This window comes from Pinus tabuliformis, chromosome 9 (assembly GCF_031772625.1).
Source record: "Pinus tabuliformis cultivar Carrire ecotype Pingquan chromosome 9, CPIR1, whole genome shotgun sequence".
Classification (NCBI taxonomy): domain Eukaryota; kingdom Viridiplantae; phylum Streptophyta; class Pinopsida; order Pinales; family Pinaceae; genus Pinus; species Pinus tabuliformis.
In genome coordinates, this window is record NC_142307.1 from 404667580 (window position 1) to 404690719 (window position 23140).

Below are 23140 nucleotides of genomic sequence, written 5' to 3' on the forward strand. Positions count from 1 at the left end.
GTTGAGGACCCGAAAAACTACTAAAAATAGTAAATGTTGAAATAAACAAGGAAACAGATGAAATTGACTGGAGGTCTAGGTGGAATAGGTGGGTGGCCACCAGTATCCACCTAGATCATTACTCCCCCCTTAGGAATCAATGGTCCCCATTGCGTGTAGAGCCTTCATGAGGTGAGGAAATTTCTGTTGAACCTAATCCCTGGTGAACCACTTGCCTTGGTGAAGGAGTTGGCCTGCTTTGACAAATCGATATTGTTGTACCCTCTATTGGTGATTTTTATTATTCTATGTATCGAAGATCTGATAAGTTGTGGCCTATTCCATAGAAACTGGGTTCATCTCTTTTGGTGTGAATTATTCTACAATGTCTGATGTGTCCAACAATGGTGGAAAATATGGCTAAAGGCGGTCTACATTGAACACTAGGTGTAGACCAAGGAATGGTGGAATGTTGAGCTCAAAGGAATTGTCCCCCACAACCTTGGTGATTGTGTATGGCCCATATCGGAGCGGGTGAAGCTTGCGGTGGGGTCTAGCAAGGCGCTCCTTCTGAAAATGTGGCCAAACTTTGTCACCCACCTAGAACTTGTGCAAAACCTGATGCTAATCATGGCGCTACTTGTACTTAGCATTGGCTCTATCCAATATATCATGGACCTGCTGAAAGATGTTTTGAATGTGCTCAATGAAGCAGTTAGACCTGTTGGCTTCAGACTGGACATTATATGAATCTTCTTGAGTAGATGCAAATGGTATGGTCACATCGATGGGACATAATGGTTGAAATCCCAGCCCTACCTGAAAGGGGTTGTGGCCTGTTGAGCTGTGGAGAGATAAATTTTAGTTTTTGTTTACATTGGGGATTCTTTCATCCCATGTGCATGGATGCTTCAAGTTGTACATTTCAAAATGTGTATGATCATCTTGTTGACAACATCTATTTGGTCATCAGTTTGGGGATGGAAATCCATGGACTTAGTAGGTTTGGTATCCAACATCGAAGAAAGGCTTGACTAAAATTCACTCAAGAATTTTCTATACCGATCTAAAACAATGGACTATGGGATCCCAAAGTGTACCCACACTTGCTCAAAGAAGAGTTTAGCAGTGGCCTCTATTGTGGTACTCTTCTTGCAGGGCACCATAATGGCCATCTTAGAGAATCTGTCAATGACCACAAAAACACAATCATTGTTGTGCTTAGAAGAAGGAAGGTCCGACATGTAATCGATGGAGATGGATTACCAAGGTCAACTAGGAATAGGAAGAGGATTATCTAGGCCTTGCTTCTTGATGGTTGGTTTGGCAATGACACAGACAATGTAGGATTTAATGTACCTCCCAACATCCTGACGAAGGTTCAACCAATAAAAATACTATTGCAGTACTACCAATGTTTTGTCTATCCTGAAATGTCTAGTGACCTGACTATAGTGCACCTCCCAAATCATCTTGGAATGTTCGCTTGAAGGAGCACATATGTGTCCTAGTTGGCATAATAGTGAATCCTAGTGAAAAAACACTAAGGGTGGCATTCCCACAAGGGTGAGTGGATTGTGACAACCCCACTTGAGGTTCCATCATAAAAGGCATTGTAATCACACTATGACTAAGAAAGAGAAAAAAAAAGGGACCTGAGTCAAGGGACATGGATTCCGGAGATGGGAAGGAGGATGGTTTATTTGGGATGTAGAAAATTGGTAAAGTAAATCTTGAGCCACTTGGACAATCATTAATATTTTTGGTGCATGAAATTAATGAATCATCCCTCAAAATTGAATAAATTGCAACAGAACAACCCATAACTCATGTTTCTTAATCAAGGGTAATAATGAAAAGAGGACAAAAAATGTAGGTCCAAGAACAGGGGCCATTAATTTTCAAGGTAACATACATTTTTAGAAAACGAGGGAAGCATTTGACATGGAAAGAAAAAAAAAGGAGGAGGATAAAAAAGGAGAAGGTCACCCAAGACCATCAATATGAGAGATTAAAAAGCATTCAAAAAGAAAGTTGAGTTGAACGACATGGTGGTAACCTCCAAGTTCAGCTACGACAATCAACGGAGATGGTTGAAGATAAGAGAAGGGGATTGGTTCTCAGATACCCTGGACGCTATGGGTTGAGATGCTAGTCTCTGGAGCCCTATAATAGCCTAGGTTCCTTGGAGGTTGTGGGTTGAGATAGAATCAGTGGATCCCTACAATAGTTTGGGTCCTTGGAGGCTAGGGGTTTAGACAAATGATTCTGGAGCCCTGTAACACCTTGGGTCCCTAAGTCTGTGGGTTGGGATGAAATCTCTGGAGCCTTGTAATAACTTGGGTCCACTAGAGGCTGTGGGTTGAGATAGCTGTCTATGGAGCCTTGTAAAAGCTTGGGAAGAAAACATCCTAAAGCATGTTAAAAGGTAAACTTGGTTGAAGACTGTGGTGGCAGTGGATTCTGGACTCCTGGAAGGAGTGAATTACTGTGTGTGTACAGTCAGGGTGAGGTGGACCACATTTGGACCCTAGGTGTTGGTAAATGATGATAGACAACTATCAATATTGAGGAAGGAGGTCCTAGATTCTATGTTCTCATTATAGTTGTAACCTACTTCCTCGAGCAAGCATCCCTCCCAGACTTTGGGATATGCCTTGGGGGTGACAACAACAAGTAACTATGGTTTTAGTTTCCTACGATTGCATGGAGAGTCCTTTCCCCAGACTCAGTGGCCCTAAAAGAATTAAAGATAAGTGTTTATTATCTATTAATGGATCATAATGCATGCTTTGGATTTGTGTCAGTATTTCATATATGTATTACTGAACAAGAAAATGCATGTTTGTAAATGTATCTCAATGTTGGGAATGTTATATATTGTAGTGTAGGTGTGTTGCTTGATAAAAATAACGGTATTGATAAATAAGGGACGAGAGCATGAGCCCTTAACCATGAACCATTGTTGTGTGCAAAACTTGTTGGGATTCTTGTGATAGAACACCTTAATGTATTAATATATAACATACAACAAGATAGTAAATAATAAGACATAATCTTGAATCTGAGAATATTCTAAGCAATATGCTTAAGTGTGTTAAAAAAAACACATCTTTAACAAGAGGCAACATGCCACCAACCGTGATGAAGGCCTTGGAGGCCTAGGTGTTAGCTTAAAAGTAACAGAGGGCTCATAGACCCTTTTTCTCTTATTAATGAGAGTAGTTACAATAGATAGCCCTATCTGGGGAGGGTCTGAGCGATGTAAAGCACCCTTAACCTTTAACGTTGGATCAATGCATTAGAGAAAAGACCCTACCAATTGAATCCACTATTCCTAAGAGAGGAAAAGTTGAGGCCCCTGTAGGAAGGTCTGTCCAACCTCGCATCCTCAACAGGATATGAATCTATTGTTGGAATTTTCATTATGATGATGGGGAACCCGAAGGTTCTACATAATGCCATGGAGCTTCTTGTAGTCCCGAGAAGGATCCTGGCACCTTCGGCATGTGGCAGGATAGGTGGAACACCTTCAGGAGTTCACCCCAATCCCTTAGTAGGTAATGGTTGGAGGCTCACTTATTCTATCATGCTTGGAATCCCCTATATGGAATCAGGAAAATATGGAGCGGTTAAGATTCATTATAAACTCATTTTCCCAAGATCATTAGGGGTAACATTGTGATGTAGGTTAATGACCTCTCGATATTGGTACCAATTGCTGTCGAAAGATAGGAGGAGGAAGAGACCTTTGATTCTACACCATAAATTAAGAGATCTAATTGAGCTAATTAGAATTAGGGGGAGAAGAACTCCTCTATAAGATAACGGTAGTCTTCTGAGATGTATTTCAGACCAATGGGGTGAGATCCCTATGTTGGATCATAACAAGGGCGAAGAGTTTCTTCAATGAGTGGCACAAAGTTGTAACCCATTCTTAAAGACAAAAATATTATCCAAATAGGGAAGTGAACCCTAAGTGTGGCAACCAAGGTCAAAGGTCATGCATTGAGAAACTGTGGAGAGGGATCCACTGCATGAAGTTGTTGCTGAACTTAAACAGGTTGGAGGTCAGCAATCAGACCGTCTAGTAAAGGTCACAACATGCACAAAGTGAGGCTGACCCTAACTAGGTTGGAGGTCGGGGGTAGGGACATTCATGTATGGGTTATGGTGAGCATGTGGTAGGATGGAATCCTACTAGGGAGGATGGAATCCTACCAGAGAGGATCTTGAGAATTTGGACAGATGGATGGGAATGCACATGTCAGCCTGACCGTCCGCGCACCTAGTATGTCATGTGGGCCTATGGAGGGTTTCCACATGGTAGTAAGAAATAAGTAAAAAAGGGGTGTGTGTACTCTAGGTTCTCAAGGAAAAAAATAAGGGAAATAATAATAGTAAATATAGTCCAAAGAGAGAGATTATAAAACATTTTAAGGTCCCTTTCCCACGACTATCCCGTGGAAGATGGACTTGCATAGTGACCTCAAATCCTACTAGGAGCGAGTGGGTTGGGTGTGTTACAACAACATTGAAGCCAAGTGAAGATTTTTCTAGGAGATAGATGGGTATGTTGTGCTGGTTCTTAAAATGATCTTGTGACAAGAACCATTTAAAAAAATATTTGTTGAGGATTTAATCCTCCCACTCTAGGTGATTAGGGCTAGTCTCCCACACAATGTAGAGGGTATTTCCTGCTTATGGTTTATGATAAATATTCAATAATAAAATTGATAAATACTAGTTATTGATATTACCTGAGAAGTTGGAATAATAAAACATAAAAAACAGAAGGAGTTTAGAGTGCAATTTGATAAAATGTATCATTAACCAAATGAATCTATTTATGTCACAGAAACAAGTATCCAACAATGAAAGAATAAATAAACAAGAGAAAAAAATATAAGATAAAGAGCTAAGAGCCATTGGATGCAAAATTTTTGGGCCGTCGGATGGCTTCGGGTGTGGGAGTGTGGCTTAACCTGTGAACAAGTTTTCACCTTAATCAATGAAGAATATCAAATGAAATTATTAGGGCCCATTGACTGATTTCGGGTGGGGGAAGGAATTTTGAAGGGAACCACTCAAGTCCACCCGAAATGCTATTATATTAAAGCTCTTAAACCTCTTTTAAAACATAAAGGGGGGACAACTATTACCTTTACTATTTGTTTGTTTTTTTTTCTTATGATAAAATGAAAAAGGGGCGAGGAAAGTACGAATGTGAAAACTGATTATAATGGGTAGAATTATAGCTATAACATGTTGAAGGCCCAGTAAATTGTAATGCTACCACAGTCTGAGATTGGAGGCTTTAAGAAAATAATATTACCAAAAAACCAATGAGGAAAACCTAGTCTTATTTATGCAATTAGCTCCTTGGTTCATTAAAAGTTGAGAAAAGGTTAAAAGGATTACATTTTTTAGTCATTGACTATTTCTTGTTCATGCTCAAATCCTCTGATCAGTCTCTGACATGTACCAAGTTAGCTCACAACAAAACCTCATAATAGGATGAAAGGGAAACCCTTGTTCCATCTCTTCACTTGCACACACCTACAAATGAAATGTAAGAGAAGGAAAGGAAAGAGAACTCATAATAGGATCAAAGGGAAGCTCTTGTTATTGATCTTCTCTTTTATAAGGAAAAGAAAGGAAACAACGATGGTGGAAACTAATACCAATGAACAAAATCCTTTTAGGCATCCCCAGTTTTCTTCTCCAAATGCAACTCCCTTTCAAAGCATAATATTTTTTAAAATATATTATATTAGCATATAATATAAGATAAATATTTTAAAAATAGAATATCATAATATTTCTAAAATATAAATATTATTCAAAGGGAAATATGCATATGTATTTAAAAATCATTATCAAAATGATAGATATTAATAGGTATTTCAAAATCTTGACTTTGGTTTGTTTTATATAGAGTGAACCCCACACATATACATTCATTTTCATTAGAGAAGAATATGCATACACATTTAAAAAATATTACCAAAATGATAGAGATTCACATGAATTTTCAAATTCCAACATTAATTTGGTATATATAGTATGAACCATCAAGATGTGTTGGTTAACATGTACACTTGTAATAGTATTGTTTTCCAAAATAGTGATTTTTTAAAAATTTGTAGATTATGAAATACACGCATGCACTACACAACTATAAAAACATAAATGATCATCATGACACTTTTCAAAATTATGCAATGATAATCGTCCTCATCAATTTCAAAATATTAACACATATATGAAATAGTCTAATAAATAATTCATATACAAATACCAATTATCTTATATAATCAATCCCTATAGGCCTTAACAAGGTGGTGCATATATACTTTTTTTATGTCATATATTTGGTTGTCAAAGGACCTATCCATCACCCATATATGCTAGATCATTTACAACCATGGACATTTCCTTTGTTTCGAAAGTCATCATCAAGGTAATCATGAGTCCCATCTTTCTTGTGTAAGATATTGCAACAATTTACACATTATACTCATAGAAATAAATATCTTTATATGTTATAACACCTATGAGATTCTCTTGGTTTCCAAAATAATATATTCCCTCCCCACCTCCGCCCCCCCCCCCCCTTCACATCACTCTCAATATTCCCAACACCCAATTTATCTACTATAAACTTTTTGAAAGAAACATTGTAATAATCAATCATATATAAAAATTAAAAAGAAAAAAATATTTAAGTCAAATGAAAGAGAAAAAATCTACAACTAGAAACATATAAATGCATACCTCGTACATTACAATATTTAGATATCATTAATATTTGTATTCATCCATTAGATCAACATTTATGTCATCCTCTTCAAAAATGACATTGAAACGATCAACAATTCCAGCATCATCATCAATGTCATAATTTCTAAAAATTATATCATCATCCACAGTTGGTTCAACTTCTTCAAGTTCTTCATCTAACAGTACATCATCAATATCATCTTCATTGAGAACATTTTCTCAAACATCTCCTTGAATTTCTTCAACATCTTCATGTTCTGACACATGATCATCAACTAATGGCTCCTATACACCATCAACCTCTTTAATATTACCATCTTCTTCTACTACATTATACTCTACCAACCTTCATCTTGGATCATATCTAACAACATATTACCAACCCACTCTACCAGGAACCTCTGAGTAAAAGCATTGTTTGCATTAGCTTGGAAGAACATAGCAATATGATCCTATCTCAAATGACCTTCTATTAACCATGATAAATCCATTAGCATGCTATGTAACAGTTCTATCAAGATCAAGGTCATCTTCACTCATTTTTAACCTATACCAATTCATGTCAAATACAACCAATTTGAAGGAATCAAATTCACACTCAAGTATGTCATCAAAATACCCATAGTATCGATTTTCAAAAACTTTTGGATGTGTGTCACTTCTAGAGGATACATTAGTGACCTGGAAGACTATAGTTATCCCACAATCAAAAGTTTTCCTCTTTTCATCCAACATTTTGGTTCAAAACTTACAACCTTTGTACCACATAGCATGTAGTGTTTCAACTGCAATATCTCAAACACATAAATAATGCATTGATAATTAATAAACATATTCATATATATAACTTGGAGAGTATTTGAAAAGAAAACATACCTACAATCACATTAATAATATATTTTTAAAATGAATTAATAAAATATTATAGGCGATGAAAATGAATGCTTGTCTGTTTATCCTTCAAACCATTTGCTAAATAAATATCTCTTTTTGTAAGGTTGGAACCTCACGCACGACAAACTTCTTTAACCAATGCAGACACCCTTTACCATGATAATGTACCATGAGATTGTTCACATATTTCAATCCATGGCTTCATCCAATCAAGATAGTTTGTAATATATAAATGTAGTGCATCCCACTCTCGACCAAATGTATCAGAAAATAATAATTCACTAATATATTAGTTACAATGGTTAATATTAATAGTTGATGAAAGAACAAAAAGTAAATAAGCATGATATATATATACAAAAAAATGGAAAGTCTTAATACATACATATACATATACATATATATGTGTGTGTGTGTGTGTGTCTATTATATGTATATGTATAGGTATAGGTATCTTTATGTTTGTATGTCTTATAAATATCCACATTAAATATTTAGTTATTGTTGTATTCTAGCGAATAGCGAACATGGTTACCAATAGACAGACTTCAAGCAATTATATTAAACATATAAAGATACAAGAACACAGTAATAGAGAGGTAGCCAAGTCGAACACAAATATATTCTTATTATGTATAAAAAGATGGTAATTACATCACTATACATACATATATATAGATTATCAGAACAATTATATAGGTCTAACTGTCCGAATGATTATGTTGTTTAAGTTTCCATTAGTTAATCTTATATTACAATGCAAACTACCGACTTGACTAGGGCTAGTCAGCAAAGCTAACTAGCCCTTTTTCTATCCGACTAGTCAATCAAGTCGAAAGGCTCCAACATCTCCCCCACCCTCAAAGCCTTCTTCGTCTCGAAGAAGGGGAGATTTTGGGTGAAAAAAATTACAAAAGAAAATGATGAATTTTTACATATTGAGCAGATAATTTTAAAAGAAATAGTACAATAAATAAAATCAAGGTAAGACAATTGTTGGATCTATTCCCTATGCCTCTGTTGTTGCAGTCGTGTCCACTAAAGCTGGCTGAGTCAACTAGTTGATTTCTTGTTCGACTTCCTCTTTATGAGAATGTTGTTCTAAAGAAGCAACAATTGTTTAAACACTAGGTGAATAAAAATTATGGGTAGGCTATTGGGGATGTGGTGAAGCGGAACAACCTCGTGGTAGTGGAATTAAACCTAGGAAAGTAGTCTATTAGATAATTGGAGCAAGCATCTTCAAGTGCTTGTCAAAGATTGACCATTCTTTGACTGCGAATCTTGCCTTCACACTCAAATCTAGAAGATCAGTTAGATATCACACATTTTATTCTACAGATGAGTTGTCTTCAATGTGGTGGCTGAAAGCTTTGGATCTTTCAATGCTCACAACTTGCTGAAGAACCTATTACAGGAATTCGAGCACATTTGATGCTTCTTATTGCGACTTATTTCCTTCACGCAACCATTTCCGATATTGTTGTAGGAGTTGTGAGTGGGTTTCCCTTTCTTGTTATAGTTGAGTATGAGTGGTTTGTTAGACTCTAAGATCTGATGACTATGTAGCCAAGGAAAATTTTAAGGATGGAAAATTTTCTTAAAGTTTAAAACATTGGCGAATCTCACTAATCCCTAATATGCAAATTATAAATGTTTATTGATATATTTGTAAAATTAATCAAATTTATAATTATTTTATATATAGTCTCTCTATAATGTTGGCGATTTTTAAGGTAAAATAATTTTATATTCTAAAATTTGGGCGAATCGTCTTTTATAAAATTGGAAATTGGCGAATCTTTTTTTTGGAAAAATCATGGAAAATTAGCCCACTGGGTGAACATTAGCCCCTAAAATTTTCCATGTATGTAGCTGATAAATCTCTAATAAGCATCTCCTGAGCCCTTATCTTTGAATAATTAGAGGCTACATAGGTGGGCCAATTATTTAGTGTCATAGTAATGGAAACTCCTCTATCCAACATAACTTATAGAGTTTATTTGTTGCTAAAATATCATCATGAGCTTTTTACAAAGCTAGTGTGAAGCTAGGATTTATAACCACTATGGGTCGGTTTTGAAACTTGGACACTTGTTCCTAAAGCTTGAAATTTTGTTTGATGATCTGGTGTACCATATTTTGTACAATAATGAGATGATTCGATCTTTGTTGGAGCTGGTATGTTCAATTTTTATATTGCTTGGCTCTAATAAGCCATATAAGTCTCCCTTTCTCGTTCCTGTAGGCATTGAACCTTGTCGGTATCCTTCTTCCTCTTATGTAGCCATTTTTTGGCGGCTTGAACAATTTGATCAATGACATGGAAAAGCTTCTTGTCACTGGAGAGTTTAATGTCAGAATATTTGTAGTGATATCAACAGGCTTATTTTTTTCCTTAATTGCTAGAGTGGTGTTGAAGTCAGTTTTGCCGATGTTTGAATAGATGGGATATCTTTAATACCAGGGTTTTTTGCAGCTACTGTGTTACCAACAAGTACTTCATTCTTTTCCTCTTGGTGGTTCTTAGCCGAAGTTCCAATAGACTATTGATTTTCATTTCTAATGATTTCATTGGATTGGGTCCTTTCAGATGAATTAAATTTATAATTAACCTCTTAATTATTTTGAATATCTGATTGATTCAATCCTAACTAGTTATAATTTGATTGGGTGTGCTACAGCTAGTTTCCTTTGACTTGTTCCAACTTCTCTTTTTTTCGACTACTCTTTGTTCGAGTTTCTTAGTTCAACCATTCTTCTTCAAAGTGCTCCTTTTCAAACTGTTGATGGTTCAGCATATTGCATTCTTCTGTGACGTTGGTTGGGGAATGTATGGGATAATAAACTGTAAGGTCAATCTTCATGACTGTAGCAAACCATCCCGTTTGATTCTCTGGCTAGTCTGTTATACCATTAAGTACCATTACTTTGTTGTGTTTGTGAAGAAGAAACATTATCATGCTTATGGTTTTGATGTACCTCATCCATTTTTTGTTGGATGCCTTCAGAGAGAACACTTTTGGAATTCTCTAAAGCACCACAAAATTGTGTTTTGAAGGATGGGATCTTCAGCTTGTGAGGCCTCTTTGTTGACTTCTATTCAGGCTGTGATTGCTTGATTACCTCATATAACTATTTTTGTTGCTCCAGGTTGTTCAATTTTATGGATTTAAGTACCTTTTTCCATTGAGATGACTTCAATTTTGGGATGGTGGATTCTTTGTGATAAAACCTATGGGAAGACTCAGGTAGAGGTACAGACATATACACTTTGAAGGGTTGCAGGTATAGTGTGGCTTGGAATTTTTCTTCGACCTCACCATTGCATAAATGAGTGATAATTTCATGATAGGGTTCAAAGTATATGGTTAGGATAATGTAGTTGGTGTACGATTAACGACATAGATCATTAAATATTTCGTCAATAGTGGGCTGATAGGGGAGTTCGTGGGGATCAACCTAGGCTGAATTGTTATACCAAACTTTGGTATAATTGAGACAAAGTTGAATATGAGAATAGGGAGGAAGATATCGATAGAAGTGTTGGGGAAATATCCACTTATTAGAAATATTATTAATGTTCAATAACCAGTTCCTAAAAATTTCACAAGGTCCTAAGAACTAGGGTTTCCCCTACTAGTTACTCGAAAATATTCTAAAATTGTTCATCAATGATGTGTCTTTCCTAGTGAAGTTGACTTCCCCAACTAGTGGGCTTTCCTTCATGACAATCCATATTAAGAGAGAGGGAAAGAGAATAACCTTATCGGAATTTTGGAAATCACAGAAATTTGCTTTGATGAGATCAGCTACATGGTTGGCCCAATTTTGTTGAATTCCAAATTTTTCAATTTCACTAATATCTTCAAGCATGGTAAGATTGATATCCAAGGCTCTCCCTTCTGAAGTAAGACATAGAGAAACAATCGTGCATACCCATCCCCTGAAGATCTGCAACTAAAGGGGTGCTAAGAATGTCACTAATTCTTCTTTTCTCTAGGTGGTCTATGTGAGCATTCCACTAGTTTCCCATTTTGTCCCACTTGAGGTAGGCTTCGAAGTTCATCTCCCATGCAGGCTCACCAAATTTTGCTTGCCTTGTATTGTGAATGCATATCTCAAGCTCAGTTTTACCAGAAAGATCAAAATGGGCTTTGGTCTGGGGCTCTGCTGTAATTTCTTCTTCATCTTTTTTGGTTTTTCTTTTCACCATGGAGAGGTCATCTATAAATTATTCTGTGTGGAGGAAATTTAAGGGCTCTAAGTCCAAAATTATGGGACTTGGTATATCTGGGTTGTCCTCAAGGTCGCAGGGGATATCACTCAGAGTTTCAGGAAATATTTTTAACAAACTTTCCCTCTCCTTGATTTTGATAGTTGTGGCATTAAATGTGCCATCATTGTTGATTGATTGTTTTCATTCGAAATGTCTCTTCAACTTTCACTGGATTTTTTTATTGTCATCTCGCTCATGCGTGTCATCAGTTCACCACCTTTAACGCAGAGTGGGTAGTAAATGAGGATTAACTTGAAATGACTTTTGGTAATTATCCGACTATGGTGGAATGTGTGAAGCATGCAATGTGTCAGGAGCATGTGGTAGTACTTGATTACTTTGTATTTTAGACCCTCTTTTGTGTTTTTACACAAAACTATGTCAAAGTCACACATTAGATAGTTTTGTGCGATTGAAATTTTGGCATCGCTTCCTGGTAAATAGACTTCATTTTCTTCTGGCTCCATTTATCTATGGAATCGTACTCTACGTGAAGGTTATGTTGAATTTTGTTTTCTAAGGTGACTACTCCCTTGGTATTTTATTCCTTGATCATCTTTGTATTGTCATTGCTTGGATCCTTGTTTTGCTCTGAGAAGGTTGTGTAAGTTGGCTCCCCGCTCCATAACAATACTCGATCTATTCACCAAATGTATCCTGCAATTGGTTTTATTGATGTGTTGATTGTTATGTCAGTTATTTTTATAACTACTTTTTGTTTATTTTATTAATTTTAATTTAAAATAGGAAACCACAACGTTCATAATATATTAATAAATTTTCTTTTTATTTATTCTTTTTATTATTAATAAATTAATATTTTACATGTTAGTTGGCTATATTTTCTATTAAAAGGCTTACAGCTGACCTATAGTAATTATTGTTATGGAATATATTTTTTTTAATGGGCACCTGTAGTAGTTCTTCATGCAGTGTTTTGTTGAATGATTCAACTACACCATTTGCTTGAGGGTGATATGTTGTGGTCTTTCTTTGTTTTATCATAAAGCTCTTTATGAGTTCTTCAATTGTGCCATTAACAAAATGTGTGACCCTGTCACTGATAAGAACCAGGGGCAGCCAAAACTTATCATTATGTTTTCATATATGAATCTAAATACTACTTATTTAGTACATGATGCTACAGGTTCTTCTTCCACCCACTTTGTTACATACTTGACCTCAGTTATGATGTATTTTTCACTTGTCCTTTTAGCTCTTTTAGGGAATGGACCAACAAAGTCGATATCCCATATTTTAAATGGTAATTATGAAACTATGGAATGTAGTGGAATTTGATTCTTTAGTAGGGTTCGACCCATTCTTTGACATATGTCACATATTTGCACCTATTGTCGACAATTGCATAATACTATCATCCACCAAAGACCTAATTGCATTATTTTCCTAGAAGTCGAGTCTCCTGATAGTGGCCTCCAAATCGTCCTTTGTGGACTTCATCAATAATTGCTTCTCTTTCATGTTCTAGGACACATCTTTGATGTACTTCATCAATTCATAGTTTCTATAGTTGTTCATTTATCAATGTGTATGGTGTTCCTTTGATTGTTGATATATTTTTATTTTTGGTGCTTTACCTGTGTTCAGAAATTATGCTATTTCAACAAGTTCAGTTGGTACTACTTCCATTTTGAATAAATTCAAATCAGGAAGATCATCATCAGTGTCCAACCATACTATAAATAAATATAAAATAAGCATATAAATATACGAGAACACAATAATGGAGATATAGCCAAGTTGAAGACAAATATATTATTATTATGTATCAAAAGACAATCATTACATCACCATATAGACACATATTTATAGACTAGCAGAAGAATTACATGGGTCTAACTATCAGGCTGATTATCTTGTTTAAGATTCCATTAGTTAATCTTACATTACAATGTAGAATTCTAACTTGACTGGGGCTAGATGGAAGGGTCGACTAGCCCTTTTTCTATCCGATTAATCAGTGAAGTTCAATGGATCCGCCAACAATTACCTTTCACTTTTGTTGTTCTACTTTTCCTCAATATGTTCTCCCATTCATATTTTGTGATGGAGATCACATCCCAAATGCAATCCACACGCATATTGTCTGCTCATATAAGAAGATATTGAGTAATGTACACCATGGATTCATATTCCACATATCCCTCCACCATAGAACCCTCCAGATGTGCTCTTTGTCTAACCAAAGTCTTCAATGATTTCAAATGCCTCTCCACAATCCACATTGACCTTGTTTGTACAAGTCCACACAATACAATCTCATCAATTTGGTGTATGAGGTAGTGTTCTTGTGCATTGAAAAATGCCGGAGGTAGATACTTTTGCATTTCACACATTAGTTGAGGAATTTCTCTCTTCCAATGCTTTATATGATCTTTATGTATTTCTTTTAACGACAACCATCTCCACATAATGCAAGAAAACAAGTACACTATGTTTCAACAAAACATAATATATTACATTACAAGTAGAAAACATGTCATTAAGTTGATAAAAAACTAATATAAAAAAAACTCAGAATATAAATCGCTACTTACCTCATATATTTTCGAAGATCATATATAACTTGTTTGGCATTGTTGTCGAAGTCATTTGGAAGAGATACAGGTAGAACATACTATAATAATAAAAATGATTCATTATCTATTTAATCCAAAGTAGACCAAAAAACCCTTAAAGATGTCATATACCAATATAGAAATATATATACCAAAATAATAGGACCACACACTGGACATGAAAATTTACCCTTAGTTTGAAGGCCTCCAGGAGATTTATTAATGTCAATTATAAACAAATGGATCATTTAAAATACATGCATGATATGATCTAATTGAAATAATTATATACTATTAAACTGCAATGGAACATTACATACCACAAAAATGTGTTAGTCCCAGGGCATCATGAATTTCCTATACAAGTATGCAATGGAATTGAAATTGCCCCTATCTTATTGGTTTACAGATGTAATACATAGTGATGCTGACCCATAAATTCATTAACTCATCGATAAGAGGCTCGATATATACATTCATATCTTTAACTTGGTACTTACCTAATTGTTTGAAATTACACATAATTACTATTATAATATATACATATAAGTAAAAAAATAAATATAACACATTGTGTAAACAACAAGAAAAATGAAAATGATATCGTATTCAAAAAATTAATGTAAACAAATACTTGGAACAATCATTGTTAACATAATGTGCTTGCTCTTTATTGACATCCAAGGAGGAAGGTTATTGTTGATAACAAAAATCTACCACTTAGACCTAAGCTCTCCAAATGGATTAGCATCGTCAACTGCCAATGGAATCCTATCATTACAGGATTTATCTTTAAAATGAAACCATTTTTCCTCAATTTCTCTAAATGCATAACCATTTAAAGAATTTGAAAAAAACCATCTTCACTTCTCTTCCATGCATGGAAATCGATAGACTTCTCTATGCTTTCACACCTGAACAAACATGATGAAGAACTTTTTGAGGCAACTTTTTTGTTATTTGATCAATTCTATATTTAATATTGTTACATTTCGGGCAATTTGTTTCCAATGCATGTTTTCCATAATATATAATATGATCATTAGTACATGCATCTATAGCACGGTACTCCATTCCAATTTATTTCATAACACATAAATCTTGGTATGTGTGAGGTAACTCATTTGGTAATGGTAACAAAATTTTACCTAAAAATATAGTACAACATAAAAAATCAATAGTTCGTGTAAACAATATTAATCATAGATATTGTGTTCTTATTTTACACATCAATTAACATTAAAAAAAAAAGGAAAAAAAAATCATCCTTTCATGCGATGAAACATATTACATTATACCTTAGGATCTATGTCATACAAGTGTTTGAGAAACCATTCAAAACCTTTAATTTCACAAAAAATAATGTAGTAGAGAGAACATTTTCTCTTGAGCCTTCATAAAGTGGTTTTGTTGCCTTCTTTAGTACATATTTATCATCACAAAAAACATATATGTTCTCATTGAGACCAAGCACGTCTTGGATCAATTTATTTGTCCCATCACATGGAACTATCATTTCATCTTGTTGCATAATATCATTATGGTCTTGAGATTTAATATTCACTCCATCTTCCTCAACTTGTAGAACATAATTTCTAGCATGAATACTTGGTGCAATATTCAAATCACAGTACCTAGGGGGCCATGTTGACTTTATAATAATTTAAAACAATAATGTGAAATAATTAGTCTGTAGAACATATATTATAACAATATTTTTTCTTACAAATATGATTGATATAAAGAAAATATATATAATGATTCATAACTAGCATAAGCTTACTATTGTACGATATTCGTTCCCCACTTCAATGTGCCCATTCTTCCTATAATGTCTATCAGATTTTTCATATCAAATTCTCCACGAACGTCCGCAACTGTAAGAATTGCAAGGGAAATGATATTTCCCATCATTGACCCCTTGCAGATTAGTTGATCCCCATCTATTTTTTTTTTACATTCTTCCCACAACCACAAAACAATTATATAAAAAAATATGTTTTTCGCTCACAAAAAAGGCCTTATAACCTTTAAAATTATTGTTGTTATAAAAATATGTCGCAACATATCTTATATATGAGGTATTTATAAATTTATTTATTGTCACAATTGCAATGTTAGATGATTAGTCAAAGTCAAATATGACTAGTCAAATAAACAACCACAATAACCTCATGGCGCAAAAAACCATGTGTCGTTGCAATTGTCACAATTAACACTTATCGTCACAATTCCGACACAAAACATTATCCTTCTAACTTGCGATGGACCATTTTTATCATCTTAATTGTGACACAATTATAATGCACACCAAATATGCCATCGTAATTGCAATGAACATGGGTGTTATCCACTTGACATGTGAGAATAACAAAATTCTAGAAATACGAAAAAATATTGCCAGAAACACAAAAATATGACATGAATTAAGACAAGCTGCAAAGATATTTTATTATTCATAAGAAATAAGATGTTCACTTTCCTCTTCAAGGGGGAAACCTCCAACAAAGCAAAGCTCAATTACAATAAAACTCGATGATTCTTCCCTTGCTATCTAAGACTATTTATAGCTTTATGACATCCAAAACCATAACTACTAGTGGTCCCTTGCATAATACGAGTTAACCACTTTATTTATTAACTATGGCCCATTTATAAGTAATTGTTGTCCCTTTTATATAATGCAGGTCAACCACTTACAATTATTATTAATGCGGATAACCACTTACACGCTTTATTGATTTAACTAACTATCTATGACTTTGACTAGTCCCTTGAGCTTATCACATAAATAAATGGGTTAGAGTTAGACCCCAACATGCCCTCTCTGATCAAAAGAAACCTTTTCCTCAAGGATGAAGCTATGGAAACTACTGAAGACTAGTGGTTGGTTCCCATGTCATGTCTTCTAGAGAGGTGTATTTCCACTTGATGAGTACTTCCTTGATCGTGTGGCCACAGAGATGTCTTTTGCAAGTATCGAGGACCTATTTGGGTTGGAACCAAAGTGAACCTTCCTCATCCAATTCTGGCAAACTTGTTTGAACCCTGCAATTGGTCCCCACAACTTTCTTGACGCAGGATCCATAGAAGATTGGATGGATTTTTGAAGTACTCGACAGGGACAGTTTGTAAGCGACTGCTTTTATACATTGAAGTATCTGATAAGGACCATAGATTTTTGGAACTAGTCTTTGGGAGCCATTTTTCTTTGAGAGAGGCTTTCTTATAAGGTTGGAGTCACAGGAACAACTTTTCACCTACTCGAAAGGACTTTAGATTCAATATCGAGCTCCTACAAAGTGAAAAAAGGTGTGTAGTTTTTTTTTTTTTTTAAATTTGCATAAGTTGGTTTGAAAAATTAGTTTGAAGCAATTCAAAGGGCACAGTGAAGCCTAATTATCATTAATTGATTCCCCGAATAAAGAAAATGGAAACACCTAGTAAGAAACCTGAAAGCTCTAGCATGACTTAGGAAGATGCAGGGAGCTCCAGTTTGTATGCCATAGTACCAATATTTTGTAGAAATTTCTAAGGACCATAGTACTTTGGTGATAATTTATTATCCTTCTTAGCTTGCTTGAGGGGAATGTTTTTCTATGGTTGTAGTCGTAAAAATACCCATTCGCCGATGTTAAAAATTATTTCGCTGCGATGTTGATCTGCTTTTTGTTTTATTCGATTCTGCATGAAAGTGAGGTTGTCCTTTGTCTTCTTGATATGTCCTTCTATCTTGAGAGTTTGAGGAGTGGTAATTCTTGCCAATGCATTACAAGATATGGCCGGATTCATTTCTTCTTTCTCTGGGGTTGGTTCTTGGTGTATATCCTTTTCTTTTGACGTTTCTTGATACTTTTCTTCCTCCTCTTCATAGTCAATTTAAAATAATTTCTTCTTAGCACACTAATGACCTTTATTGTATTTGTTATCACCATTGTAACAAAGTTAATTTACTCCATTTTCTTCCAATTGTTGTGGTGTCAACCTTGTAGGTTGTGGAAGGCTAGGAGCAACAACACTTCCATCTTTATAATTGTGAATGGTAGAATTTCTTGTTGCCATAATTTTGATTTAAATTTTTCTTTCCTACAGGAATGCCTTCTCCAATGAATCAGGTTCCCAAAGACAAAACTCATGTTGAATTTTATCCTTTAAAGTCCCTATGAAGACATCAATCCTCTTCTTCTCTGGAATATCATTTACCCTTATATTCAATTTTTAGAAGTCCTCAATGTGCTCTGCCATTGAACCCTTTTGTTTGAGATTCATCAATTGGCTAAAGAAGGTGTTTCTCTTTATATCGTCATAATCTCCTCTGTGAAAATTGACTAGGTGACAAGTGGTTTATGAGAGAAAAACCCTTTATACCATAAAAAAATATTTGGTTCTAAATATAAATATGCAATACGTACCTTTTGTAACATTTGCACATCATGTAGATCAAAATATTTCTCCATCTGTAGTATCCATGTTATGGGATCCTTGCCATCAAACTTCCTCATATCGATCTTTGTAATATGGTGAGTCTTAAATCCAATGTTATATTCTATGAAATCATGATTAAAATTTATTTTTTTCTCATCATGATTTTCCTCTACAACCTTTTCTTCATTAGGAGGCCTTTCTTATAGCAGCTTTGTCCTACCTTCCTTCAAACCTTCCATGTATTTCTTCAAATATTCCATTCCTTTATTGAAATCTACTTCCCTACCATCACTATTAGCTTCCATAGCAAATATAAAACTATTTATCTTAGCTTCGATCGCATTCTTTAAATCATCCATCCAATTTTTCTTATTAGGTGTTTCTATTTTCTTAATTCAAGTCATTCTTTTTCTTACTTTTAGGAGCTCAATCTTGAACCTCTTGTGTCTCTGAAATTTCAGATCTCCAAGGTGTGAAACTATTACCTGCAGTAGCCCTCTACGTCCTATTTTCAATGCCACTAGTGTGATCGAAATTGGATTCTCCAAGAAAGAGTTATGCCCAATCTACCAAGATGACCTGATTATATACTTTTTTCAGTATAGTGAACTTGTACGAAGTGCCACGTGTGACTGTTTCGACCTTCAGACCTGAAAAAAATATAAATAAAAGTATATTCTGTCCTCTTTCTATAAATTCTTACGAAATTTCAATCTGATGCTCAGAGAGAAAGTTATGATGATTTTCCCAAGGTCACATGTTTGGGATGTAATTCGGGAGCAAGTAGAAAGCCTAAATATCTTGGATCGTATCTCTGAAAATATAGAAAAACAAGATCTGAAATGTGGGCCCAAGCTTCACCATAATTTCAGCTCAAATGAGTTTTAATTTGAGAGTCTCAACCTATGTAGAAAAAACATTATTGCGAAAATTCCACGATGACCTGTTTGAGATGGAATTATGGAGCTTGAAAAACCCTAACTTCCTCAAATAATATCTCCGAAATATAGCGATACAAGATCTGAAATTCAAACCTCAGGTTCAAAATTGTTTTGAATCAAATGGGTTTTCTTTTTGGCTTTTGACACTTAGTAGAGAAGTTATAGTGAAAATTACACGATGACCTATTTGGAGAAGCGAAACCCTAGAATCCAAAGCTCTGATACCAAATGTTATGAAACCAGCTCACAAAAAAATAGGAAAGATAGATTAACAAGTTAAGAATTAGCCTCTTTGAGGGGGAAACCTCCTTTACATTACACAAATGAACAATTCTTGGATGATACAAATGACAATACCTTCTTTCTATATATATAAGTCTAAGTGGTCCTAATATAATCAGAGCCTACATAACAATAATATTGTAGGGGCACAAAAATAACAATAGTGGGCTTCTATGGGGCACAATAATACCAACATGGGGACTACATGGGCACAAAATTACCATAAGGGGTTTGCACTGATAACAATCAGGGACTATACTCGTATTATAGGGACCTAACATTAAGAAAACCTCAAATTTTGAGAGTCTAGGGAGGAAATGTTGACCAGGGCATGGACTGAGATAACTGACTCATCTGGTAAATCTATAATGTCAGTGTATGGGGTTGTTTGGGGTTCACCTTCTTCATCCTCAGGAACTTCATTGGATTGAGCTTCATCGTCAGAGCTATTTTTAGTAACATCAATTTGAAATAATTTTGGTTCCTTGCATTTATGTCCTGGGGAGTATTTGTCATCATAGTAGTAGTAAAGTCCTTATTTCCTTCTTTTGGAAATTTCTGTCGGTGATATCTTTTGAACCTTAAGTGTTTGGGTGGGGCCCGTAGCCAGGGTGGGATGTGCTTGTGCTACGAAATTTGGATGATTGGGTTGGGAATTTAAAGTGACTTCTACCTCTAAGGCCTTGTTGTATGCTTCCAACCAAGTAGCTATTTGATGAATTATGACATGGGCTTGGATGGCTTCCTTTAGGCTACTGGTGAAATGTTCCAAGTAAAAGCCATCTCCTAGCCCTCAGTTCTGATGGAAAACTATTCAAAGGCCATAATATAGTCTTGTACTGTACCTACTTTCCTAAGCTTAGTGAGATCACCTGGAAAGTGAGATTCCCAATCAAAGTGGTCACAAAGAGCTCCAAGTAAATAGCTCCCACATGTAGTTTAGTGTCATCTTCCTAGATATTATTAAGATGTAAATATTGTTCCATTTGTACCACCTATACTATCAGCTTAGAGCCATCATATTTGTACATGTCTAGCTTGAGTGTCCGGTGGTTCAAATATTGGTGACCTCCATGGAAATGAATGCGGTGGCTGGATTCTCCTTCTACGTGTGCATCAACACTGTTTTATTCCCTCATGGGTTCACGAGATGTCGTCAGGGCTTCCAATATAGCTTCTTTGATGCTATCATTAAAGGGCGCCTAGAAGTCATTGAATTGTTTTCTTGAGGACATCAACTTTCTCCAAATCCTTATCTATAGCCATAACTGGATACCTAATACAAGCTTGGGAGTCTAGTGATGTGGGTCACTTGAAGTCGAGTCAGGAAAATCTTGGGACTGCATGAAAATTTGGGTGCTTATAGGTGAAGTCTCTTGATATTGTGGGCTAGGTCTCTTGCAAGTGTCTCATGATGGTCCCATTTTTGTTTCTACTTCGAAAGAACTTTTACTACCAGCTAATCAATATTGCGGTGGAAAAATCCAAAATTCTTTATACTACTAAATATCCTGCGAATATTTAGGCTAGACTGTAGTAACAAGAACCCCAAAGTCTCAGCACTGCAAAAATGTTCTGCAACAATCTGATCTAGACTATGGTGCCCAAAACCCTCCCCGCACAAAGAGTCTAACCCACACTATGAAAACTCCAACTGTTGAATTTGATCTGTACAGTGATGACATAACCCCAAATATTGGATTTGATTTGTACAATGGTGTCTAAACCCAAACTGCTGGATTTTATTTGAATAAAAAGGTATGGGGAAATCTTCAGATAGCTGAGGTAACTATGGTCATAAAGGAGTGTCAGGTGCTATAGATCATGACATATGTAGGGGTCCAATAATAGTACCCAGCCCAATCTTTTAGAGCGTGAACTAAGGAGGATTAGTTGTACCCTTATTCGTACTACCCAACTACCCTATTGTATGTGTGAGTAATCTCCTTGAGTGCTTCTCTAGGTGTACTGTAGTAGAAATACAGTTAACAACTTATCTAAGATTAGGTTTTAGGTTATCCTAGGGGGGCTTATAATATACCCAAGGGTGCGTGAAGGTGTAGTCCATGCATGGTTCTCTCTAATGCACCACTACTCAAATGGTTACTAACAAGGGTTACAAGGGAGTCTGACAAGCATGGCCACCTCTTGTGGTTCCTGCATGCATGCCTCCCAAATTCGCAGGTTTATGTAGTCAACAAAAAATCCTATGGTTTAAAGATGTTCGAACACGTCTCTAGCATAAAAAAAAATCTACCAAAATTGGAGGTACATCTAGCCCTTGAAAGTAGAGCTCAATTACAATAAAAATCTACGATTATTCCCTTGCTATATAAGACTATTTATAGCTTCATGACATCCAAAACCCTAACTACTAGTGACCCCTTGCATAATACAGGTTAACCACTTTATTTATTAACTATGGCATGTTTATAATTGATTGTGGTCCCTTTTTTTATCATGTGGGTCAACCACTTACACTTATTATTAATGCAGATAACTACTTATGATCTTTATTGACTCAACTAACTAACTATGACTATGACTAGTACCCTTGGGCTTATTACATAAATAAATGGGTTAGGTCTGGGCCCTAACAACAGGGACCAAAACTAAAAAAATGACATTTTTTATTGGCCTTTGTGACATTATGGGCCATACTTACGTAATATGTTTCTGCAATTTAGTCATATATGTAGTAGTGAGTGGAGCTATAAAGCTTGTTAGTCAAGGCATGCTATGTTGACAAAATTGGTTATGATTTTGATGCTCAAAGATCGCTTATCAATATGACTCTTCTCATGAGAATGTTTCATTTTTAGAGGATCCTTGTACTGGTTATCTAATTATGAATAAATCCCTAGTTAAGAGGGATTTTTGGAGAATGTAACTAGTTTTATTCTTCATAATTACTTTTGTACATATGACATTGTACATTTTTGTAAAAAGAATAAAATAAATTATCATTTAAGCAAGGG